The sequence below is a fragment of the Rattus norvegicus genome, chromosome 17 (assembly GCF_036323735.1).
Source record: "Rattus norvegicus strain BN/NHsdMcwi chromosome 17, GRCr8, whole genome shotgun sequence".
NCBI lineage: Eukaryota > Metazoa > Chordata > Mammalia > Rodentia > Muridae > Rattus > Rattus norvegicus.
Window position 1 is genome coordinate 22,924,423 of NC_086035.1, and position 27,586 is coordinate 22,952,008.

Here is a 27,586-nt window from a genome sequence, read left to right on the forward strand (position 1 = left end):
TGCTGGGGACTCTACACCTTAACATTTCTAAGAAGAGTTATCAAACCCTCATGGAAATCCACCTGTGTGCACAGGTGTAAATAAATCTGCTTTATGGATTGCTGAATGATAGAAGGGACTCGTGTTCCTGACCACATGTAAATTAAACATCATACCATCTAATTTCTGGTATTTCCCCCATACACAAACTCTGTCTTATCACTTTATTAATTCCTTTTATAACATCTAACCTTCTAGAAGTATCTAATTGGTTTCTATGTATATTATTTCTCAGCCCTTAAATACAGGGGTCTTAGCCAGGCAAGGCAGTATACCCCTTTAATCTCATCACTTAAGAGGCAGAGGCAGAAGCAGGGGCAGAGGCAGAGGGGCAGGGGGGAAGGGAGCAGGGAGAGGCAGAGAGAGAGGCAGAGAGAGAGAGGCAGAGAGAGAGGCAGAGAGAGGCAGAGGCAGAGAGGCAGAGAGAGAGAGGCAGGCAAATCTTTGAGAGTTGGAGGCCAGCCTGGTCTACAGAATTAGTTCCAGATTAGGCAATGATACACAGAGAAAACAGAGAGAGAGAGAGAGAGAGAGAGAGAGAGAGAGAGAGAGAGAGAGAGAGAGAACACAAATAGAATACAGGACTTAGAATGAGTACTCCTGGTTTCATTCCTGACTTCTTATTCCCACTTAGATCAATTCGAAAAGAAATGTTTGTGGAATGAAAGAATCCTGTTGGAATCTGAATCCTGCTCATCTTCTGTGTCAATCTAAATGGGCCTTTTCTTACTCCATCATTTCTTTACAAACATCTGTCTCAACTTTCCTTTCTCAACTCAGAGTTATATAACGGAGTTTAAAGAGATCTACTCAGGTCATAGGAGGCTTCTCGAGTACAGAATGGTACCACAGATTGTACAGCATCACCAGCTGAAAGAGACCTCTCAGACCATCCTCCAATTCCCAAGTCCTTTCCTTTATACTCTGCCCCAGTTCTCACCAGCCACTCTACTGACTTTACCAGCTCATAATTTTCGTTGGTTGTTTTAGAAACAAAACTTCTCATCTACTGCCGTTTGATAGAGTTTTAGTGGCTTAGCATTTTGTGAGAGTGGAAGAAAAGTGGAAGGAAGACAAAGGAAGGAACAAAGGAAATACTTGTCCATAAAAAAAAAAATCAATGAAAAAAAGATACTGTGGAGTGAGGCCAAGTGGTAGTGGCACTCACCTTTAGTTCTAGTACTCCAGAGGCAGAGGTAGGCAGCTACAAGAGCAGCCCAGTCTGTAGAGTGAGTTCCAGGACAGCCAGGACTACACAGAGAAAACCTGTCTTGAAATTCTATACTCGGAGTAAAGGTTCAAGGGTGATTTTATAAGAAAAACTTTGTGTCAACTGATCCCACCTAATTCAACTTATGGGCCTCATCTTTTCTCTCTGGTTTGCTATAATTGTTGGATTAAAGAGGTTTAAAAAACAAACACATTCTTAGTTGAGGAATAGCAAGTACTTAGTAATGCTTGTATTGCTGCTAGAATATATGTCTAGTTAGACTCCTGGTATCTTTGGCCCTTTTTGAGATTGTTCTTTCCCTGAACCTCCCAGCCCAGCACCTCCCAATTCTCAATATATTACTGGGCTCTAAGAACCTTTCCCACATGCCTGCTTATTGACTCAGATTTTTGCAACTGAATTGCTTCTGGCAAACAACCATTCCAGCATCAATTTTTCCCTAAATTCTCCACTGTCTTATTCAGTACTAGTTTGTCAATTTTTCTGTTTATAAAAGCCCATAGTTATGAATTTGTGATTTTTGAGCTCATTGGCATCTTTGTGGTTTTTGTTGCCTCCTCCTCCCTCTACCATGGTAAATCCTGTTATGCCAAAATGTCCTTAGGTACTACTATAAAAGAAGCCAAGAAAGGTCAAAGAGCAGCTTGGGAAAGACTGGAGTTTCACAGAAAGAACTAACAAAACTGAAGGTGGTGTTAACCCACCATTAGAGAGATGAACAGGAGGGGAGGCAGACAAATGGTAAGACAGTAAGTAATGGCTCCTCGACAGCGTTTATCCGTTTCAAATGCTTTAAAATTTTTCAGCGATTTTCATTTCTGCAAGGGAGGTAGAACTTTATTCATGGGAGATGATTTTTTAGAAAAATTGGAACAGGGGTTAAAATAAGACAAAATAAGACCTTATTTAGATAAGGTTGGGGCAGGGGGATCAGCTAACCAGATGGCTATCTAGCCAAAAGACTGTATAGATCTTATTTGAAAGATTGTTTTTCCTGTTAATGGATTATGAACACAAGGGTTGGTAATTATAAAAAATATTGACGCAGGCAGCAAATCTTGGCACGGTCTCAGTATGGAGTAACAGGACACACACACATTTGTCTTCTTCTCGCTCCTCCTACAACTGTTGTCCCCAACTGCTGTGGGGCCTTCTGACTTTAAAATTCCATCCCTCACATAGTAATGGGGGAGTCAAAACAGCCCCCCTGCCTTCCCGAGCTCGGATGGTACAGCACTTTTGTAACAGCGTTCTCTCAGAAAGTCCAACACATGGAATAAAATAAAGCAGCTTCCAGGAAAGGAAGTCAAATGTTGTCTACCAACCAATAGCTTACCCATTTATTTTAATAATTCCAAAGACATAGTTCTCTTTAAGCAAGTTCTGTTTAACAGGAGGAAAATGGAGCTTCCAAACCCGCTTCTTCTACTGTCTCAATAAGAAGGCATTCTTCAGGGGCGTCTGGTCTGAGCAACTGCTGGTCCTGTATCCATTTGCAGAGAGTGAAAAACAGAATTCACACAAGTTTTTTTCATTAAAACCCCTTAAGATTTCTTCTTAAGAAATCTCAGATTTTCTTAATTTTTACAACACAATTTATCCCAACCAAACACATATGTGGAAAATGATCCATGACAAATGTTTTGATAGTGGTCCATGATTCACGATGCCCAAAGGACAATCTGCAGTAAGTTACCACTGAGTTTGCCTCTGTTCTGGTGAACTCACAGGAAGCCTGAGTGAGAATGGGGCTTATTTAACTGAGAGAAAGTGGGCTGGGGATGTAGTGGTAGAATCTTCACCTAAACATGCATACCTTAAGGTTTGATCCCGGCACTATGAAAAACATACATATAAATAAATACTAAAAAGAAAATTATAAAAAAAGAGAGAAATTCTGAGGTGCTTTAGAAATACTATACGGAGTTGATCTGTGTGGAGTTTTTGCTTTAGAAATACTATACAGAGTTGAACCATGTGGAGTCCTTACTTTTAATCGCTTCTTGAAGCTTCCTTGCTTGGGCAGGGTACAGCCTAACTAGATGGCGATGCTGAGAGTCTGGCTATTGATCAGTTGAGTAACAAGTAAAAAGGAGCAGTCTACTAAATTAGTCTAGAAGATCTGGAAAGGGAAATAAATGCTAACGTCACTTAGGTAGACAAATTCCAACCCAGACACGTTGCTGACTGTAGTCTAAGTTTAAATATTTTAAGAAACATTTTTACACTGCCCTCAACTGTAAGAGAGGTTGTAATGATGTTCTATGGAGAGCAATGCATGCTTATTATGTGATCTGGAAGTACCTATGTATGCGGTGCAGGGTGTGTGTGAATGTGTGTGAGTGTGTGTGAGTGTGTGTGAGTGAGTGTGTGTGAGTGTGTGTAAATGTGTGAGTGTGTGTGAGTGTGTGTGAGTGTGTGTAAATGTGTGAGTGAGTGTGTGAGTGTGTGTGTGTGAGTGTGTGTGAGTGTGTGTGTGTGTGTGTGTGTGTGTGTGTGTGTTAGATCCATTGGAGCTGTAATCACAATCCCCCTGCCCCATGTGCTGGGACCTGGTCTCAGGTTCCCTGTAAGAGTGAATTGCTGAGCTGCTAAGCCATCGCTCCAGCCCCCACTCCCCCACCCCGGAACTCCCTTTAGGTATTTATTTCCTCACTTGCAACTACTTGCCATTTCTCGGTGCTGTTTCCCCTTTCTTTTTGCTTCTGCATTTGAAGTAAATGGCTTATTCCTAACCCCAAGAACATATACATACATAGATTATATGAACGCGATGAGACATCTGCCCTCAAATCCACTTAGAATTACTTCTATTAATATTTACAAGTGTTCTCATCTTCAGATGAGAGGAATACTACTCTCTTTTAGCTTATTGCCCCAACACCTGGCTTCTTGAATTTAGATTTCTCGACTAATTATAATCAGAATTATCTCTTTACAGCCGCCTACATCCTGCAGTTCTGACCTCAGCTCCGACGGTGTCTTCCAAGCCTGTTTTATTTTTCCTCTCATAACCAGCCCTTCTCTCCCCTCTCTTTTTACCTCCCCACCCCCCAACTCTAGCCTTTGTTCTGGCATTTAGAAAATTTGTTCAAACCTAATGTGACACATTGTAAATTTTTCCCTCAATCCTCTTCAAAAGAAAGCTGAAGATGAAAAGCAAAGGCATCTCTACCACATTTCAGAAAAGACTCAGTAGCAGGTCGCTCCCTCTGGGGCCGCCTGTACTAATAACTAAGGGTGTCTGAGGGGAGAAGGCAGTTGTCCACCATGACATCAACTTGGCAAAGAAGGTCAGAGTCCAAACATGCCTTGCTTCTTTGAACCTGGCTCGCCACCCTAATTATCTCCTATAGTAATGCTTTGATCCTGTTAACTCCCTCCCCGAAGAAAGCCAATGGCTTCCCTCTGCCTCAAAGTCCCTACTCTGGAGCTAGTATTCACACCTCAATGCCATCCCACAGATCACAGATCACGGTATCCAGCCTTCTCCCCAGCTGCTACCCTAACGAGGAAAGTCCCTGTTCCCCTGTAGGGCTCCACCCACCTTGCCTGAACTTGTGTTTCACTCCCTCACTTCACTGAAGCTCGGCATTGTTCCCTGTGCCCAATGCCCACCCTCACCTTTTACATTAGAACTGTGCCTTTCCTCCAAGCGCGACAAGGCAATGCAAAGGGCTGGCCTCCTCTCAGCCAGGTTGTTGAGCTCACCAGCTTTGGGATTCTTATTGCTGATCTTTGAACCAACAAAACAACCCACAGATCCGCGGGTTCTTTAACCTCAAATGGATTGCGGTGGTCTGCAGACACTTTACACAAAGTAGCTAAGGCATTGTAAACGCAGTAATCTTAATACCGGGTAATGCTTACTGCTGCTGCTGCTGCTGCTGCTACTACTACTACTATTACTACTACTACTGAGAGAGAGAGAGAGAGAGAGAGAGAGAGAGAGAGAGAGAGAGAGAGAGTCCTTTCAATGATTGCTTTGAATCTTGGGTAGACGCAGTATCATGAGTCCAGAAACCTACTGGATGGAATAGTGGGAATGATACATTCAATGCGCTAGACAGAACTGTGTAACCCAAGAGGACAACTGGATGGAAACCAGGTACTAGTTGTTACAATGTATCAATGTCGCTCCAGCCATTATGTCAGTTCAAGACCTGATCCCGACAGGGTGACTATGAAAGTTCTTTATACCCAAATCTGATTTAAGCAATGAAGCTTTATTTTTTTTTTCTGTATGTGTGCATGTGGTGTATGTAGGGTTTGTGTAACCATGTGCATGTGTGCGGCCAAACACTCATATACCTTTGTAAATGTACAGTGTCAGAGTAACAGAGTATGTTCCTCACTTGTTCTGCACCTTATCTTTTGAGACAGGGTCTCTCTTTGAACCTGAAAACCCGTTCATATGGTTTGGTTGTCTAGCCCATGAGCTGGTAGAATCTGAGAGCCTCTGCTCGCCCAACACTAGGATTACAGATGGGTGCCGCTGGGCTCTGATTTTTACATGGGTGCTGAGAATTGGAACTCAGGTTCCCAAGCTTTTAAACTAAGTATTTTACTGAACAAGCCACTCCCCTACCCCCATTTAAAGGGATATTTTTAAAACTGTTGCCTCTCAATGCAGTTTGACCCAGTAAAATCTCCAAAGATAGAATACAAGACCTTTTTCTATCTTGTTCATTTCTTCAGCTTTGTACAGTCAGAAAGACTTCCTGTTGTTGTGGAGAGATTTTTTCCCTCATTCTGTTGTAATTCTTTCTACCCTTTAGCGTGTCAAAATAAACATGTGTGCCTTTATTCCAGTTCAGGTCGGAAGTGTCAGAGATGGGTAGGTCAACATTCTACATCGGTGCCTCCCATGTCCCTGTCCTCAGGAGATGGTTCTAAACCTTCCTAATTCAACCTTTAATATAGTTCCTCATATTGTGGTGAACCCCAACCATAAAATGATGTCATTGCTACATCACCATACTTTTGCCAATGTTATGGATCATAATGTAAATATCTGATATATAACCCCTGGTTTATATGGCAGTAAACTATGGTAGGAAAGGCTGTCTCTTAGCATCTATTCCTTCATTCAGAGGAGCAAAATAATTCAATTCTTTAAAGCCAGTGGTAGTATATTTGCACACGTCTCAAAATAATATATGTATCCTGAATTTCAAATTTTGGCTATTAGATAATGTCGGGGGCATCTCCCTCTCAAACAAATTGCTTTTACCTCACTTTCATCTACATCCCCAATACCCCATGGGACCCTGTGTAACATCATTTGATTGGGTCATCAGTCAATATTTAGATGTATCCCCATGGCAACGGTTGTCACTGTGGACCTTGCTTGAAGCCAATCTGTATACCATACCATGATGTTTTCCCTTTTATTTCAGCTCCCTAAAGAAAATCCTTGATCTATGTATTTACTTGAATATATATTAATATATATATATATATAAATTCATCCTGTTAGGGAAGCATATCAGTACATTTAAATTCACTGCATATAATATTAATTTTGACTTATGGAACATCTCTGGTTTTGTTTGTGATGGGAGTGCACTGTGTCGTCCAAGCTGGTCTTGAGGGTATGCTCCTCCTGCCTCAGTCTCTGAGGAGTACTAGGGCTACAGGTGTGAGGCACCATTGTCTAGTTTTCTGTCCCAGCATTTGCAGTCTGACTTGCCAGTTTTTGTGGCACTCTTCCACAGCCATCCGGACTATTGTCTTCTCTTTTTCCTCTACCAGACAACATTTCCAGGATGCCATGACTTCCTCTTTCTGAGTTCATTTCCTCATTTTGGGTGTGTCCACCATCCAGTGGCTTCCCAGGAAAGGGTTCACGGAAAACAAGACCCTTGCAGACTTTACACCTGAGAGTGTTTTCATTTGATGCTCAGGTTAAACTCATGCTTCAGTTGGAGAGAGAATTCTAGAATAGAAAGGTTTTTCTTGGCCCAGAATTGTGAAGGCACTAAACCCATGTTCCTCTGGCGTCCAGCTACTTGAGAAGTTTCCTGACACTCTGAATCACTATTCCTCACGAGATGTCTTTTTCTCAGCACCCAGAGTCAGTTCTCTTTGTTTTCCCTATATTCTAAATTTCACACTGACATATCCAAATTTTTTATTATTATATTCTGGGCTATTTTGATTAAATTTTGACTTAAAATCTGGTATTATTTCATTTGGGAAAAATATTTTCAAGTTATACCCCCACCATTTTTTATTCTACTTTTTCCAAGTCCTTTCAGAAAGGACTCACAATTCAGCCGTTTTACCGCCTGGGCATCTCCACTCTTTCTCTTTTTTTTTTTTTTAAAGATTTACTTATTTATTTATTTTATGTATATGAACACACTGTAGCTGTCTTCAGACACACCAGAAGAGGGTATCGGATCTCATTACAGATGGTTGTGAGCCACCATGTGGTTGCTGGGAATTGAACTCAGGACCTCTGGAAGAGCAGTCAGTACTCTTAACCGCTGAGCCATCTCTCCAGCCCTCCACTCTTTCTCTTAATCCTTTACCACATATTTTTCTACTTTTGATTCTCATTTGAATTTTTTTCTCTGCCGTGTCTCCTAATATTTCCCTTCATGTTTCATCCATTTCCACGATTCAATTTTTAATATCTAAGGATTCTTCCCCCAACATACATTTTCTAAAACCCCCTTTTCTTATTTTCTCCCTGTAAACATTTTACCCTAGTATGTTTCATTTTTACTTGCCCCCTTCTGTCTGCTTGCTCCTGCTGCTGTTTCTTGGGTTTCTTTTCCTCTGGTTTGAGACCCTGATAACCTTCATCTCACTAGGAGCAGCACCCTGGAAGAAGACCAGTTAGAACCTTCTCTACTGATGGGCAGCAGCTCTTCACCAACCAGGGAATTCCCCGCGAGCTGACCTGGTTTACGCTTCTTTTGAAGCCTTTCTTTGTCAATAGTTTCAAATCTGTTCTCATGGGCTGATCAGATTACCCAGAAAGACTTTGTGTGTGTGTGTGTGTGTGTGTGTGTGTGTGTGTGTGTGTGTGTGTGGTGTCAGCATAGAGTTTTAAGTTCAGTCTCCCTGATTGTAGTGCTCTATTGGGTGTCTGTCTCCAGGAAGTCAACCTCTCAGTTATGGTAGTTACTAGGATCTGTTGGGAAGACACTAGAAGGGGATCCTGAGGTCTAGCTGGTTTTTTTTTTCTTTTTTTTTTCTTTTTCTTTTTCTTTTCTTTTTTTTCGGAGCTGGGGACTGAACCCAGGGCCTTGTGCTTGCTAGGCTATCTGGTTCTTAATCTCACCAACAGTGCAACTTCCAGAGGTAACCCTGAAGCCCATTCCTGAATTTCCATTGGAATCCTTTTTAAAACAAATAGAGAAGCAGCTGCTTAGCTTTTCCCACCATCAGCTGAAGATTCTCAGATCTGCTTCTCCCAAGGAAATTTTGACTTCATCATATATTCTTGTATAGTGTGCATTTGCAACTTTGTGCCTTTCAAAATGTATATTCTTATCTGAGAGGGAGAATTCATCTAAAAAGTTCACCTGAGATCTTTAACTGGATGTCCAGCAGTGTCTAGTCTAGTCACAATGTCTAAAGGATGTGGGTGATTGTTCAGTAAAAAGTTATTTTAAAGTGTGATCGTGTGGGAAAGCAGTAATTTGAAGAAAAGTGTAATCGTTCTCATGATTTATATCTTCTCTGGAAGAAGAGTAGCGTTTTCAAAACTTTCCTAAAAGCCAGGGAACATCTGGGTTTAGCCTTAAATTTGGATTAACGAGGACACCCTCCTTTTTGTCTGTTCTCTCTCTTAAGCTGGGCATTCTGGGTCTAGGGCCCTTCCAGCCAGTTGCCATTGCTATTCTGAAATGTACCTGTGCCTGGGAGGTTCCTGCAGGTTAGATTTTGCTGCTGAGAAAGCTGCAATTGCTGGCACTGAATTTCAATGACTTCCTGCGGGCAAACACCTGGAGGCAATTACCTGTACTTGTCTGCCAGCAGACACACATTCAGTTCCGATGAGATGCGAAAGCTATCTGTGTGAGTTTCAAAGGGGGTGGGGGTGGGTTTACTTTGTGTAATATTTTGCTTGTGCCTAGGTTAGCCAGTCTAGGAATTTGCCTTCGCCCAATTATGTGTTTGTTAAGCCAATTTTCCCCCTTCACACATAGAATTGGCAACTGCGGACTTTGTTTAGCCCTTTCTGCTGCCTGGTGATAGACTTCTTTCTTAGGACATAGGACAATGATAATGAGGGAAGAACTAAGGAAGGTCAGGGAATCTATATTTAATGTGAAATGACAACATTTTAACTTGACGTTCTTTAATAATAGACCTGTCATTCAGAAGGAAAAAAATAGGTCAAGGTTGAGGACAAGAGTCACACATAAGATTTTATTAAACTTTATCGTTAATATTTATGCAGGCACAGTGATACTTTATATACCTAGATATGGTCTCTGGGGAAAACTGTTATGTTGATCATTATTTTAGCTAAGTGGTTCTTCCTTTAGCTGTATCATAAATGTTCTTAATGTAAATGTTGTCTTAAATTACACCTTTAGAAATGTCAAAAATACCATTAAAATGTGTGTAGAGTCAACGACGTACTAGATAATGTTAATGGAATGTATCTTATGATTTTTGTAGACTAGTACAATGAGGCCAATTAGGAATTTATTTTGAATGCAGGCACAGCTCAGTCCTTGCTTAGTGTCACTTCCTTCTGATTTTATTCTATCTAGGCAAAGCTACAGATGACTAACACAGCCTGAAGCTTCCTTCTGCATGACCAAAACATCGCACAAATGCTCCCCCACCCCAGCCCCCATTTCTCTCATTCCTCTTTTGAGACTCTCAGTTTTATACTTAAAGTATGTGCTTTCATTTTTATAATCCTCATTCCCCCACTCCCACCCCCACCCCCTGAAGTAGTAAAGCACCATTGCCTGGAGCTTTGTCCTCCCGCTTAAAATTAGAACAATTCCAGCACATGGTCTAAATTTCTCCTATACAGGTTACTAATACACAGTAAAGCTTCTGCTGCATTTATGCAGAAACCCCTGAGAGCTGTAAATAAATCATTTCTTTTTTTCCTGCAGTCTTAGTGTTATAATTGGCTACTACTTTGCCCAACAAGAACTTGACATTAAATAAACCAAGACTATGACTGGCAATATCCCACAAAATGAAACCACCATGGTGACTCACTAATGGTTTTGAATGCTGTAGCATTTTTCTCCAAGAATTACTGGTTGAGAAAAAGATTCACTAGTACAAGACAATTCTAGCATGGCATTGCCTCCCTCCCCCACCCTTATCCCCCGCCCCACCTCCTGCTCCATTCTGGATTGCTAGAATTCTAATCTGCCAAATCTGAAAAACATATGAGCTTTTCCTTTCTCCCTTCTTCTGACAGTGAAAGTTTTGAATAAGGAAGGACTTAACAGGTAGCACTAGCCTAAAATAATAATCATTTGCTTAGCCTACAATCATGAAGGCACTTGTGGTCTCTACTGGGTTCACTTGTGAATCTGGTTGGCTTTGAATTTGACTGGGCCTGGCTGGCCTAAGATGGCTTCACTGGGATTGTCTCATAGCCTGCTACAGTCACCACCTGTTACAAAGTGAGCACGATCATAACATTGTCTGTCAAAGCAAGTCACAAGACTAGCCAAGTAGGAAAAAAAAAAAACCAAAAAAACAGGACCTGGAACTTGATGGGAGAAATCAAAAAATAATCCAAGCAAAGGGCTAAGCAGTAAGGGAGAGAAATAGTGGCTCTTGGTTTTATACAGTCGAGTTTCTAAAAAAACCCATTGAGACCATTAGTGCCAGGACAGAGCCAAATGAAAACAATAACAAATTCCTGAAGAGAGTTGTTGGTTCAAAAAATGGCAACAGAGATGGAGCAATACAGGAAATCCCTTTTTAATCACCTGCTTCTCTGTTTACTGCAGGAAACAATAGAAGAGGAAAGAAAAAAACCTTTAACCTGCAAATCCAGTGTAATTTCTGAGCACATTTAAACCTATTACAGAAACGTCTAGTAATCAAAAGCAAAGACTCTTAAAACAAGGCAAGTGGAATGAGAGTATTCAAATTTCATACACCTCCCTTAAGAGAAAAAAAGTAATTGGTTCTAGACTTGAATAAGTTAGGACTCCTGGTTTGTCTCTCAAGACTACTATAAAGATAATCAATGAGTGTATCACTCTCGACCTAGTGGAGGGGAAACTGAAGGAGGAATCTAAGACCCAGGCCATAAGAAGGGAAAACAACTGTAAAAAGCAGTTCATACAGCACTCAATGGGATGGAGATTTTAGAACAAAGTATTAACAGCTTCACGATATAGGGGTGGACTGATAGCCCAATTAAAAGTCTGAATAAAGAAGGTCTGAATAAAGTGGGGCAGCAAGCAGCTTAGATCAGACATCTGAAATAAGGGTTACACACTCAGTTACTGAAAATGAAAGGATAAAAAATATGCTATACAACTGTTGGCTCCCCCAGACTGGTGCTCCTAGGTCCTTGTGTCTTGAATTACTATTTGAGGAAAAGATGTATCCCTTTTACTAGGTATGAAATGCTATGCTTTGGTGAAAATTGTCATTAACTAGGAAGAAACTAAAGTTTAAACTCACCATTTAATATTGCCCCAACGTAAGTTATCAAAGTTAGCAGAACTCTGAAAAACAGGGTAATCTCCTACCATACTAAACCATACTAATGGAATTTTGTTTGCTTGTTTTGTTTTTGGTGTATCTCTTCATAATAGAACCAGTAGGCTAAAACTCAGCCCGTTGGTAAAAGCTAAACATTAACAAGAGAACAGGACAACTCTCTTTAGTGTCCAAATGCCAATGATCTGGTTGGGGACTCTCCTTCAAACACACCAGAAAACCCACAGGACTTGGCTGTGGTCACGAGGTCAGACTTGACAAATTGGGATGGACTCTTCTCTGACTCCGTGTAACAAAACCCTCAAAATATAAAAGCAAAACAAGAGAGCCTCAGAGGTTTGAAAACTAATCTACTGGATTAGTTCAAAAATAGCACATTGATTCTGATGATACTACAAAGAAAGCTGGACAGTGAAAATAAGGTGTTACTCTTGTCTTAGGTAATGCTATCATGACCGAGGCAATGTGGGGAGGGAAGGGTTTATTGGACTCACCCTTCCAAATCCAGAGTCCATCACTTAAGGAGGTCAGAGCAGGAACTAAATTAGGACAGGAACATGGAGACAGGACTTGATGCAGAAGCCACAGAGGGATGCTGCTTACTGACTTGCTCTCCACGCCTTGTACTCTAGGGCTTGCTCAGCCCGATTTCTTATAGAACCCAGGACCAACAGCCCAGGAAAGGCACCACCTACAGTAGTCTGGGCCCTCCCACTTCAATCACGAATTAAGAAAATGCCTTACAAGCTTGCCTACAGCCTGATCTTACAGAAACGCTTTCACAACCAAGGTTCTCTCCTGTCAGTTCGTGTCAAGTTGACATAAAAGTGCACACATATCAACTTATACAGTTAACGTGGCTCATAGAGCAGTGTGGGTTCAAATACTTTAATTAAGTGAGGGAGACTGACATCCATGAATTAAGCTCTAATCTTGAAAATAGAAACACCTTTTGAAATGGAAGTGAAGTGAAAAGGCAGATAGTGAATAGAAACTGAACTTAACATAAAGAACATCAACGAAGCCAAAAATAATTCCTTTAAAAAATGAATCGAAGGTGGGATAGTATCAGGAAGGCAAGAATCACACAGGGAAGCACACAGCTCAATTAGAAAATAACAATGATCGGAGTCACCTTAGGGAAAACAGTCCAGTGCTTTTGAAAGTGTCAGCAAAAATGTACTAATTTCTAGAGAAAAAAAAAAAACCTGAGAAGGCATAGAAATTTACATAGTCCTGTATCTTAAGGAAACTGAATCCATAGTCTAAAATCTGGTCCATAAATAAAACCTAAAGGTTATTTAAACCAATAACACTGGTCTTATCAAAACTTTAAAGAAGAGCAGAAAAGGAGACTATTTCTCACTTAACAAGGCCTGAAGAACTCCAGTACCTTCCACCCTAGAGAAAATAGCAAAGAGAACAGGAGAACAAAATTATAAATGAATCTTTTCCACACTGATATATAGTATATAGTTGCCTTTAAAATTACTTCATGAAATTAAAGTGTGTATGGAGTATATATTCCAAATATTTAACAAAATATTAAAAGCGGTTTGATTTTTGGAAAATTCTCGAAGGGAAGAAAAAGGAAATATAAGAAAAAAATCTAGAAAAAAATGATAAATAGCAGATATGAAAAGAAAAAACTATAACAGAAACAAGTGATTTCTTGTTATATCAGAATTGTAGTGGGAAGGTAGTCATGGTATATGTTTATAATTATATGTTTATAATTCTAGCACTCGGGACTGAGGCAGTAGATCCTTAGTTGTGGGCCAACTCTTGCTATATAGATGAGAGCCTTTTCCAGTAAATCAAATGAACAAATAATCAAAAAAAAATGAGTGTTTTATATCCAATGTTAAAAAGAGAGAAAAATGACCCCCAAACTACATTAAACATGCCTTTGTTTTGCAATCTGCAAGACATCTACAAAGAAAGATAAAAATAAGGTGAAGGTTAATTTAATTTTGGAAATAGTTTTCTGTAGAAACCAATGAGAAAGAACCTTTCAGACTCATCTGGTGGAAGAACCAGACGTGTGGAAAAGCATGTTTACAGGGAAGGTCAAAAAGCCAGAGGCACAAACCGGAAGCAGAAACTTTACTGCTTGTCCTAGGCTGAGGTGAGCGTGGGGAGGGGTGGCGTGAGAATAAGATGGTAAGACTGTTGTGAAACTCGGTTGTGTTTCTGCACAGCTCTGTGGTAAATCCAAAACTTATGAGAGTAGTGAATGCCACACAGGCCTGTATAAATCAGAGCTCAGTATAAATCAAAGCTCACACTGCTAATTGGGAACAGATCAAACATGGAAGTGAAACCACTTCTCAGTATGGACTGACCGCACCATTGTCAAAACCTGTAAGTCAAACCATGGCATGATGGGGACTGTCTGCCGCTCTCCCTAAGTCTAGACTTCTCCTTTTTTTTTTCTTTCTTTTTTTTAAAGACAGGATTTCTCTGTGTATTCTCAGATATCAGATATTTGGAATGTGCTCTGTAGACCAAGGTGTCTCAGAACTCAGAGATCCACGTTAGGCTCCTCCTTTTTAAATGTCCAAAAGCCTTACCTTACTTTAGAAAAAGCTGAACCAAACCAAATGCAGTGAATTGACCAGAGTGCTCTGTGAACCAAAACCAGGCCAACATCTCATGGGTTTGAAATGGGGATGCTTTTCTCATGTCAGGCCAGGGTGTATTGAATCTTGGTATCATATTGCCTTCAGTCTGTGACTCCAGTAGTTTCTGAATGGAGGGTCCTTGATCTCCAAGGCAGGAAGGGGAGGGTTTTGCTGAAGTCTGACGGGAGTGTGTATCTTCACATCAAACATTTTAGAATACTCAGCAGATATGGCACATTGGGACCATTTATCCTTCCCTGGAACACTGGGCTTGATCTCCTGATTTTCTTTGTCCAGATAAACATGGTCAGAAGTGCTGTGTGCCTTTGAGATGGAGGGCTTCTTTCCACCTCTCTCATGGGACTATATTACAAGGGAGCAAAGGCAGCTGCACTGTGGACCCCAGGACTGACCTGGCATTTAAACCAAGCACACCTAGTTTATCTGCATTTGCTAGAGAGAGAAAAATGACAGCGGGTTTACCGTGATATCCCCCCCATTGTCACACATGTCATAAAATGCGTGTATCAAACCCGTGTTGTGCACAGCAAACACGTTAAACTCTCCGTAGCATGTAACTTAAAAAAAAATCTTTACACAACTCAAAGAGCATTTCATTTAGCTCCATTTACTCTTAAATACATTTCTAAAAGAAAAGAACTTTAAAATCTCTATTGAAAGTAAAAAGATACTCGTAATTTTGCATCCTCATCTCATTTCAAAGAATTGCGACTTTAGTATTTTAAACAATTGGTTCTGAATGACATTTAACTAAATGCACAGAGACCAAATATGTCCCCCAACACTGAAGACCAAGAACACCCCTATGTGTTCGATGAGCGGGCTTCAGTGACCAGGCAACACATCGTCACCTTAACAAAACTGAAAAAACGAATTAGAGTTGTCAAAGGAGAGACTGGCACTGCTTTCATTGCCCGGGGAAGCGCTCAGCTTCTGGTCTAGAAGAGGCTGGTCTCAGTGGCTGCACTGCTGTAACAGAACTCACACCTCTGTGCGTAAGAACAAGACTTCTCGGGCTTGCACTCAGCGCTATGGAATGTATGAGCATAACTGATGTGCGTCCCGTCTCGTTCAAATGGTGATTAGTCATTATGCAGACATAAAAGCAATGCGACCCCCTTTGCCTCATCGTGCTTGAAATGTCTAATAACTGAGTTTTGTTTGGTAATTATTTATGAAATTTTGTGACATGGTTATGTTGTTTTGACTAATTATGTACTAACAATAGCAGTGATAGATAGTTCTATCCAAGAGGCGATTGACGCGGGCAGCCTTATGTTCACTGATAATTTTTTAAAAATTAGCTTTCAATTCATATGCTTATCCTGTTAAGAGGACAAGTTATTTCTGTGATTCAAAAAAGGGCAAATAATAAATAAATAAATAAATAAATAAATATCAAAAGGGATTATCGAGGAGGATCATTTGAAATGGAACGGGGATAGATGTTGAAGAACAAAAAGCGATAAACTATAATTTCTGACTATTAGAAAAGGGATTTGTGCTTTTAAGAATGGATGGGGGCTGGTATTGAATTCCTATGGGATTGTGGTGCTGTCGATGAAACGTAAAGATAATATCAGTAGTCTAGTACTGAGTAAACGGATTTCATCCTTATGAACTTAGTTTGTATTTGTGGCTGTGCACATGTGCACTTGAATACGTATGTGGTAGCCACAGATAGATGTTAGCCGTCTTTCCCGCTAGCTCTCTGCCTTAATTCCGGAGACAGAATCCTTCACTGAACCTGCAGCTCCAGCACGTGGTGAGACAGACTGACCAGTGAGCCTCAGGGCTCCGCCCATGTCTGCTCTGCCCCGCCAGTGCTGGGATTACAAATGTCTGCCGCTACACCTAGGAACGGACAGAAATGGTGGAACGCAAATGCTGGTGAAGAAATGGGGACATTTGGTGGAGATGTAAAGCAGTATAGCTGGTATGGAAACTCCTCCAAAATTTAAAAAGTAGAACGTCCATACAATACTGGCAATTCTACCATGAAGCATTTACCATCACCTTCCCAGGCTGCCAACACGTGGAACCAACCTATACTCATACGTAGATGTATATATAAGAAGAATGTGATAAAATACACACACACACACACACACACACACACACACACACACAGAGAGAGAGAGAGAGAGAGAGAGAGAGAGAGAGAGAGAATATTATTCAGCCATTAAAAAGGATACTGTCTTTGTCAATTGAGGCACCATGACCTGGAAGACTCTGTGTTAAACGAGCTAAGCCCAAAATGACCAAAACTGCATAAACTTATTTTTAGAACTCAGAAAGCTGATACCACTGATGTAGGGAGCAGAATAAAAGTTACTAAATGCTGGAATGGTGTCTTAGTTTCCTTTCCTGTTGCTGCTTCAAATATTCTGTCAAGAGTCGCGTAAGGGAGACAGGGTTTATTTTGGCTCCTTGCCCCTCAGTACAGTCCACCATAGTGGGGAAATTAAGGCAACATGAGTATGGAGTAGTTCCTCCCATCACATCCACAATCAGGAAACAGACAGATGAATGCATGCTGCCCACCCCCACTGCCAGCCCCACCCCCACCCTGGCTTCCAGCCCCACCCCCACCCTGGCTTCCAGCCCCTCCCCCACCCTGGCTTCCAGCCCCTCCCCCACCCTGGCTTCCAGCCCCCACCCCGACACTGGCTGTCTTCCTCCATCTGTACAATCTTGAATCTCAGCCAGGGAATGGTGCCACCGTGGGTCCTCTCACATCAATTAAGACAACCATAATAATCTCTTTCAGGCATGTGGGGGGCCACCTTGTCAAGCTGACAATGGACACTAACCATCAGAGAGAAGGGAAAGGTGCAAGGTGGGAGAAATGGCTTCCAGAGTACAAAGCTATCACGCCCCGAGATAGTTAACAGTGCGTGGTACATTTCAAAATAGCCAGAAAGGAAGAGTGTAAATAGTTTGCCTCAGAGAAATGATTGATGTTTTAGGTGATACATGTTTGTCACATGAACTGTACATATGTTAGAATAGCACACTAGGCGCATGCACATACAAACACACACACACACACACAGACAGACAGACAGACAGACAGACAGACACCCATGATTGGTAAGCTAGGGGATATCAAGGAATGCTCACCCCTCCTTGATGCTAGCCAGTTGGTCTTTCAAAATAATTAGAATTTATTGAGATTTTCTCTTTGTAAAGAAACAAAACTAAAATTAGAGACTTGTGGAGGAGGGGGGCTCCCCAGGGAGAAGTCTCAGTACGTAAAGGCTCCTCTTGCTGCCAAGCTCAATGAACTGAGTTTGGTCCTCAGAACCCAAGTGTCAAAGAGAAACAACTCACACAGATGTCTTCTGCCTACCACTGTACCGTACAAGGCACGACACATACACACCACTCAAATAGATAAAAGAATGTAGTTTTGAAAGTAATTTAAAAAACAAGGCAGTCCGTGTATCACAGGCCTCAGTACGGGCCAGCTAATTTTGCAGTCGCACTGTTAGAATAAGCAATGGATGTTCTAACTAAACGTTTTTTAACTAGTGGTACCGTGAAGACGAACAATGGAAGCCGCTTCCCTCTGAAACTCTTGATGAAGTGGATGATCTGTGTGGAATATATAAATAACCCTAACTGGCTCGATGTGTAGATGATCCACCCTGAATAAAACCGAAAACGATGATAATTATCTCCCAAATTTGCCAAGCCCAGATGAGTTTATGGATGTTATTTTCGACTCTGAAATTACAGATTTCTTTTGCAATTTAAAATATGCAAGTGAAAGGAGAGATGGAAATCTTCCCAGTTTATTTTAACCTCGTACCAAAACCCGATAAACTCGTCACAATGGGAGAGAACGTCAGCTAAATCTCACTGATGATTATAGAGGAGGAAAAACCCTAAATAAAATCATCAGCCCACGTGTATTAACAGAACAACGAGTCACTACCATAGTAGTGGCTATTCTCAGAACCAGCGATGGCTTAGTATAAAGAAGTCTTTTACTGAAACGGAGAAGTATTTTTGAAATATCATCATCTGATAAGGGTCCTCCCATGTACACAGCCTAATTCATTAGCCACATATTAGGGAAGCTAGAGAGAATGTGTTTATTTTGAATAGATATACATATGTACGCAGATGAATACACAGCTACCAAGATAGAAAAAAATCTATCCCTCCCTCCTTCTTCCCTCTCTCCACCCCTTCCTCCCTCTTCCTCCTTCCCTTCCTACCTTCTTAAGGGACAACACTATCCAATTCACAAATACAGATTTGCAGAATGTTAAATGTTAGTTAATATAATGAAAAAGAGCTTAAAATAGTCAAAGGACATATCAATATTTGTATCTGAATATTCTTTAAATACGAATGTTGAACAAATGGCCTTTTGTGAAACATGCATATTCCTCGTAAAACAGTTTCTCAAAAACAAAAACAAAAACAAAAATAAAAAAACAAAAAACAAAAACAAAAAACAAAAACTAAGGCGACTTCAAAGGTCACTTAGAAAAATAGACTCTAATAATCCAGAAAGAACCCTTAGAATAAGAAAGAATAAGAAGGGGTCTTCTAATAGCTTTCAAAATACAATTGTTGAAACAAGTACAGAGAAAGAGGGAAGGCCCTGGGATATCAGGCATTCTTAGGAATTTCTAAAATGCTACAATCGCTTTATTAGCAACAGGAGATATGTATAAGTATTATTTAATAATGATGTTGAAACTATTAGCATACTTCAAAAAGAAGGAAGAGAAGAGGAGGAGGAAGAAGAGGTAGAGGGGGAAGAAGAGGAAGAGGAGGAGGAAGAGGAGGAGGAAGAAGAAAAAGAAAAGAAGAGGAAGGAGGAGGAGAAGAAGAAAAGAGAAGAAGAGGAGGAGGAGGAAGAAGAGGTAGAGGAGGAAGAAGAGGAAGAGGAGGAGGAAGAGGAGGAGGAAGAAAAAGGAAAGAGGAGAAGAAGGAGGAGGAGGAGAAGAAGAAAGAAGAAGGAGGAGGAGGAGAGGAAGAAGAAGAGGAAGAAGAAGTAGAAGAAGAAGAAAAGAAGAAGAGGAGGAAGAAGAAGAGGAAGAGGAAGAGGAAGAAGAAGAAGTAGAAGGAGAAGAAAGAAGAAGGAGGAGGAGGAGAGGAAGAAGAAGAGGAAGAAGAAGAAGTAGAAGAAGAAGAAGAGGAGGAGGAGGAAGAAGAGGAGGAGGAAGAAGAAGAGGAAGAGGAAGAGGAAGAGGGAGAAGAAGTAGAAGAAGAAGAGGAAGAGGAAGAGGAAGAGGAAGAAGGAGAAGAGGAAGAGGAAGAAGGAGAAGAAGAAGAAGAAGAAGAAGAAGAAGAAGAAGAAGAAGAAGAAGAAGAAGAAGAAGAAGAAGAAGAAGAAGAAGAAATTTCCAACCTTATAATACAAACATAAAAATTTAAAATATAGGTCTGGGAGATGGGTCAGTAAGACCAGGTGGTGCACAAGCATCAGGACCAGAGCTCGAATCCTACCGCCCACTTAAAAAGCCTACCTTACTGTAAAGCCAGTGCTGGTGAGGACTCGATATCATGGCAGAGAAGAAAGGACCACTGGGGCTTGAGGCTGCCAGCCTAAGCCACAAGTGGGGAGCTACCGGTTCATCAAGAGACCGTGTGCCATGCAGACTCAACGATGGAGGACATTCCGTGTAAATGTATCCAACCGCACACACATGCACACGTACACATCGCACAAACATATTTCGGATTTAAAAACCAATGATCTATACACTTCAGAAAAAATGCCCTAAACAGGAGAACGTGTTAGTATTTAGATTTTTCTGGGAACCAAGTCTCATGAATCTTAGAGCAAGCATTTAGCAACATAAAGCAAAAACAAGAATGCAGAATTAGAGACAAAGTGGATACCCACTTTGGATGAGAGAGCACAGCTGGTAAATAGCACAGGCGGCATGAAATTCATAAAAACATATTTCAATAATCTCTCCTATGTTGTTTGTTATGAGATTGCTGCCTTATACGACAAGAATTTTTAAGAAAGGATTTTCTAAAAAGCCAAAGCAGTCTTGTATTTCCTGTTTTCCCAAAGCAGGTCCTGTAAGTTGACATATAGAAAAGTTCCCTACTTCCTTACAATGGCCCGTGGATAGTGGGAGGTGAGTATTTTAGTAAAATTTCTCATGTGTTTCTTTCATTCACGGGGGAACTTCAGGTTGTCTTCTGTAGTCTTGTCTCAAGAGCTTCCTTCCATCAGCTGTATTCTTTCAATAAATTGTACTTGATGGTACTACAGCATACTGTATCTGCCTTGGGGTTTGTAGCTCCTGAAACATTTCATTTTTCCCCCTTCAATAATAAGATTCACTCCTTTTATTAAATGGAATAATCTAATAATCTGTGGCTTATTGGCTGTTTATCTCTTTCTTCTGATAAATGATGTTTCAGTGTCATGTAAATATTTTTGGTTAGATTTTGTTTCTTAATGCCCAAATATTTTATATTCTATATAAATATACAACAAACATTTTTGTATGGATATTTAAAAATAGCATGCCATGGAGTACCTAGCAAAAGGTTATTTTGTTTTTGTTTTTGTTTTTGTTTTTTTTCATGCTATACTTAGATCTGGAATGTTCCCACAGGCTCTGTGATAAAGGTTTGATCTTCAACTTGGTGCTATTAAGGGTGGTTTTCCCTTTAAGAGATGGGAATCGGTGGGAGATTTCAAGTCACCAGGGACCTTACCTTTCAAGGTGATTGGCATTGTTACTGTAAACTTTTTTTTTGTTGTTTTGCTTTGTTACTTCTTGTCTTAGTCAGGGTTTCTATTCCTGCACAAACTATCATGACCAAGAAGCAAGTCAGTTGAGAAGGAAAGAGTTTACTCAGCTTACACCTCCACATTGCTGCTCATCACCAAAGGAAGTCAGGACTGGAACTCAAGCAGGTCAGGAAGCAGGAGCTGATGCAGAGGCCATGGAGGGATGCTGCTCACTGGCTTGCTTCCCCTGGCTTGCTCAGTTGCTTTCTTATAGAACCCATGACTACCAGTCCAGGGACGGCACCACCCACAATGAGCCCTCCCCTCCTTGATCACTAATTGAGAAAATGCCTTACAGCTGGATCTCATGGAGGCATTTCCTCAAGGGAGGCTCCTTTCTCTGTGATAACTCCAGTTTGTGTCAAGTTAACACACAAAACCAGCCAATAGACTTCTGTTTCCTTCCTTCTCCTTCTTCCTCCTTCCTCCTTCTCCTCGCTTTCCAGCACCTCCTCCTTTTCTACCTTCTCTTCCTCCTCCTTCTCTTCCCTATTCTAGTATAGCACTGGGGCTTGAACCCATGGCCTGGGCTGTACTAGACAAATGTTCTACTCTTGAATGGAGCCCCAGGCAATCTTTCCTTTTTTGAAGTTGTCACATTTGTTTATGTCAGTAGAAAGCTGATTAACACACTCAGTAACAGTCATGACTAGGCATTGATGAGAGCCACATGCTGTGGTAACAATGTTGCAGTCAGTTTCCTCACATTTCAAGCACATTGTATTTATAAACGTAGTTCACGCACTGTACACCTACTCCTGGGAGCATTTCGGCAGAGACACGGCTGGTAGTGTGCACTCTTCATTCAGAAAAGAGAGGGAATCACAGAAATCCATCCAACAAAACAGATATATCTTGACGACAGCTTTAGCTGCCCTCTGACACCATTGTGCATGAAGTCTGGCCTGAGGGCAAGAGAGTAAGAATGAAAGAAGCCTGGGTGTGGTTGAAATACTCATCTTCGGAAAGTGTGATGGCCAGGGTCACACATGTCTAGCTTGCCTTCCAAAGCTGTAAGAAGAACACAGGTAACTGAGGAGCTCTGGGGCTCAGGGCATCAGGACATTTTTCCCTTAGATGGGCAAGCCAGAAACAAAGATTGACTCTGTCCAGTTAAACAGCATTCGTGTCATCAACAACTGTTGCATTCAAAGGTTTAAAAGGCAAGTGCCATGTGAGGACATTATATATATATATATATATATATATATATATATATATATATATATATATATATATATATATATATGGTTTATAATGACACTACAGTAGTGGGGTGGAGAGATGGTTAAGAGTGCTGGTTACTCTTCCAGAGCAGGCGATTGCTGGCCTCGACATAACAGCTCACAACCATCTGTAACTTTAGTTCCTGGGAATCTGATGCTCTCTCCTGACTTCTGTAGATACCGAATACCAGTGGAACAAGGACACATGCAGGCAGGACGCTGTACACATAAAATATTAAGTACAAGTACTGTCCTGTTGGGGAGCAGTCACAAGACGGCATATCAGGAGAAGGGCTTCAGGGGGGCCCACCCCTCACTACTCAACTATTTGCTACTGACAGATTCATGGAAAGGGAGCCACTAACTTCAGCCATGTGCCTACTGATGACATCACCAGGCTCCAAAGGTAGATTCCAGTCCAGTGGATACACAGATGGGCCCGTGTATAAGTGGATCACAAGACTGGTGGTGTCGAGGCAACATAGAACGGGATGAGAGAGTGTTGGGTAGAGTCCTCAGCAGACATTCTATACGTGGGGGAATTTGTCAAACAACAAAACCAGATACATTTTAGTAAGCTTAATATCTGAAGTGAGACACTTAAAGAGGAACAGGATTTAAGTACCTCCTTTATGTTTTAAATGAAAATTTAAATTATTTAGCAGTTTGATCAATTCTGAAGGAAATATATCAACATTAATGAGGAAAAACATCATTTTAGAAATTATATTTGGTTTTGTTCTTCAGTTTGATTATAGTTTTTAGTATATGCAGGGATTGGTTTCAGGAGCACCAGCAGATACCAAACTCCACAGCCTGTGGGTTGTGACCCCCCCCATAAGGGTCACATATTAAAAATTTACATTATGGTTCATACAGTAGCAAAATTACTTCAAGTAGCAACAAAATAATTCTGTGGTGGGGAAGTCACCACAATGTGAGGGACTGTATTAAAGGGAATTAGGGTGGTTAAGAACTAGTATGTGTGAGAGTGTGTGTGTGTGTGTGTGTGTGTGTGTGTGTGTTTGTGTGTGTATTGATAACACACATTTGAGCAAAGTAAAGTTCTCTGGTACTAAAATGACCTAAAATTTTTCATTTTCAAAACGTGTTATAAAATACAGTTGCCTATAAAGTCTAAAAAGATCACCTGAGTTATTACTAATTTGAATTTTTTTCTTAAGCAACATATATAAAGTGATTGATAAGTCTAGTTGTCGTTTTGTTTGAACTCACAGTTCAAAATGATATATGGAGACTATCCCATGGAGCTGGTGAGGTGGCTCAGCAGACAAAGGCTCTTGCTCTTAAGCTCGATGACCTGAAGTGAATTCCTCAGACCCACATGGGAGGAGAAGACAGACTCCTGCAAGCTGTCCTCTGAGCTCCTCACGTCACATACACTATGCTGTTGCAACCACGGGATGCACATACTCCCACTCCTGTGTGTGTGCATGCATACATACACATACACACACACTCACACACTTCCTCCCCATACCTTGTGTGTATGCACACACACATACGCACACACAAAGATGCACAAGCACACATGCAAATACACTTACACACACACAATGTAATACTTTTTTTTCTTTTCTTTTTTTTTTCGGAGCTGGGGACCGAACCGAGGGCCTTGTGCTTGCTAGGCAAGCGCTCTACCACTGAGCTAAATCCCCAACCACTTTTTTTTTTTTTTTAAACAAGGAGAGAATACTGAGTGTTCCAATGAATCCACATGAAATAAAACCAATTACAAGGACAGCGGCACAGTGGACGAGAACAGGAAGTTACATGTCACAGAAAATGCGTGATAGAAAATGTCCCTCAGGGACAAGCAGAAAGCGACTGCCAAGAACGTAGAGGAGATGAACAAGCAAACCCACCCTGGATCTGCTCCAACGTGGACTGATCGAGCCGTTGTTTCTGCACTAAGAGAGAGGGGTCTGCTACCCCAAGGTTTATTTTGGCCTCCTGTGAGACAGAACCACCTGCAGAAACTAAAGGCCAGTGGGGAGGACACCAGGCTTCCCCTGGTATAAATATAACAATGCAGGTGATTTTTGCCTTTCATTGATTTAAATGATTATGTTCCTCAGTTCACTCTTGGTTTTTCTCTTTAAAAAAATGTTTTTTTACTTACTTACTTACTTACTTACTTACTTACTTACTTACTTACTTACAGGGTCCAACTATATAGCCCAGGCTTGTTTATTTGTTTGTTTATTTATTGACAGGGTCCGACTATATAGCCTAAGCTTGCCTCAAACTTACTGTGTACTCCAGGCTGATCCTACGGTTGTGATCCTCTTGCCTCAGCCCCCTGAACCGTGTTTTGTTTTCTTTCATTTTCCTTTCTCCTACCTGCTAGTTGGCGTTATGCTACTTGGCCTGTGCGTAAGAGACAGGAGCGTATTCCCCAGAGCTATTGTTTTCTGCTCTGAAGATGAAGTTGTCACCTCTCCCCACGAGTTGTTGGACTGCTTTGAAGAAGGAAGTGCCACTTGAGTCACCTTTCTGGGATGGTTGATGCCTATGGAAACTTGACTATCAAGAACCCAGTCTCCATGGAGAGTAGCATGCCTCTGAACGTGTTTGCAGGAGCATTTCCAGCAGCAATTTGACCATGAAGGCTATGGCCTAGTTAATAGATTAATCCTTGATGCATTCACAGTATGTTGGTGTTAGTGATCGTGTTGAAATGTAGGAGGGACTGTCTCTCTAGGAAGTAGGTGTCCAGAGGCAGTGTCCTTTGGACTTTATCTTGCCCTAGTCCCAAATATGTTCAACTTCTCTCTGCATTCTGTCTTCCACAATGTGAGCGGCTTTCACCATGCCCTTCCCAGTAGATCGCTAGAAGCCTCCAAAGTCATGAGCTGAAACAAATCATTCCTCCCTTAGGTTCTGTCTGTCATGTATTCATAACATCAATGAGAAAAGTAATGGCTATATCTTGAATTCAGTTTACTATACTCCACTCAACAGAGGAATATTGAAAGCCCAAGGTGTGGTTTGTCTTTTGCTAGTTTCTGGGGAATTGTCAAGCCGGGCAGGCAATAATCAGAGAGAGTAGTCACAACAGTATATGCAAGAACTACACAGGATATGGCTAGTTAGTCTTATGACAGAGAAGTTGGGGGAAAGCAAGGGCCATAGATGACCTAAACAGAAAGAATAGGATGTCACATGTCCATCAGGAAGAGGGGTTGATGGGCAAATAACAGGTACGAACAGTGGAAAACATGGAGCAGTGAAACGTCTTATTGCACTCAGTCAGAGATGGTGTCGATGGGATCGAAAGAAAGGGCTAATATACCTGTTGTCTGGCACCTTGAGGTTTCCTCAGAAACCAGAGGCACACTCAGACCATGTTCAAAGAAAGAGAGGGTCAAAAGCACACTCCCTTACTCTGGGGGTAATCCCTTTAATCGACTTCTTTTATCTTGGGAAGCAGAAGGGACCAAGGAAAGTGGGAAGATGTCCATCAATCTTCATTTAAAGACTTTCTGGGACTTGTGTGCTATTCAAATACTGTCCAGCATTCTAAATACCTCATACATGTCTTCTTGTGATATGAAACCAGTGTATTATCCATTTGGCGTTAGCTAGACTTATTTTGGCATGAAAGCAATTGTTTCATGAACTTCTTGGCAGAAACTAGCGCTGAAAAATAACTTTTATTTGAATGTGCTTGTTTCTCTAAAAATGCCATCCTCAGAATCAACGTGTAATTAAAACTATGGTATTTTAGAGGTTGACATTTTTGAACACTTTAGTCTTGGAAAATGGCTGAAGTTACAAAAGACCAGGACGTAAATGAGGTAGCCCAACCCTCTCTCCAGGCAAGAAAGTAACAATTGAATCTTCAGGACTCAGAACTCTCAATCCGTGGGGCAAAGCTGGACGTGTTGTTAGGACCAGCCCCTTGGCTAGTCAGAGGAGACACCCTTAGTGGAGGCTCATGCAGAGAAATTCAACTTTTATTGCCTTTCTAACTTTGAGGCCAAGGAACATTAAAGATTCATCAAGAAGCAGGCCAAGGAAATAGAACTCTGTAGAGAGCTGAAGCGGTAAGCAATTACTTCAGCAAATTGACTGAGGTCACAGGCACAATGGTGTTCTGACCAGAGAGGAGGTGACAACCTTTGACAAAGGCACAGAGGTGAGCACAGCTGCTTCCTACTCTGACAGGACAGCGCCTGCAGCAACCTGTACTGAAGCACAGAGAGTGTTCTGAGACAAAGTGGTGGCAAGAATGTGGTGTGCGTGCATGCGTGTGTGTGTGTGTGTGTGTGTGTGTGTGTGTGTGTGTGTGTCTTTATTCTGTGTATATAAGACAGATGCAGATGAATTCAAACAGTGATGATTTGATTCTTGGAGCAGCTTATGCAACATTATCTTCATAATAATCTATGAAAATGAGCTCGCTGGCACATTTAAATCCTCACTTTTTTTTTTTTTTTTTTTGGTTCTTTTTTTTCGGAGCTGGGGACCGAACCCAGGGCCTTGCGCTTCCTAGGCAAGCGCTCTACCACTGAGCCAAATCCCCAACCCCTAAGTCCTCACTTTTACAGGACATTTCTGTTCTCATTTCAGAAAATGTCTCAGCAAACCGCACAGTAACTAGGAGCAGAGACTCACCTCCAAGAGCTCACATTATCATGTACCTGCTTTACAACAGGCTTGGAAGCAACGATTCAACCAGCATGGGCTGAAAAGCCTTCCAAACCGAGAGCCAAAATAAACACAGCAATGTGATCATACGAGTATTTTCTACAGGCACCGAAAGCTGATTAGACACACATTTGCATAGGCGTGACCTCCCCAAATGAGAACATGGCCCTCCTTGCTCAGCCAACCCAGACAGTGATAGAGTAGATGTGTTAATGTTTTTTTGCATGAAATGAGAGAGAAAAAGACACAGGTTGGGCTGTTCAGTCTTGATGGTATTTAGAATTGCCCAGGAGATAAACCTGGGTGAGTCTGTAAG

General features: G+C 41.2%; 1 long non-coding RNA gene across 2 annotated transcripts in view; it reads left to right on the forward strand.

Annotated features, from left to right (window-relative positions):
• The window catches only part of LOC108348545 (uncharacterized), a 33,817-nt gene extending 6,463 nt beyond the window's left edge, over positions 1-27,354 (forward strand). The window contains exon 2 of one of the 2 annotated variants that reach the window (XR_005495726.2): positions 27,193-27,354. This is a non-coding gene — a long non-coding RNA (uncharacterized LOC108348545). Of the gene's footprint in view, positions 1-11,223; positions 16,940-27,192 lie in introns of those variants that run through there. The other variant, XR_005495725.2, reaches the window with a different exon arrangement.
• The last annotated feature ends 232 nt before the right edge of the window (positions 27,355-27,586 follow it).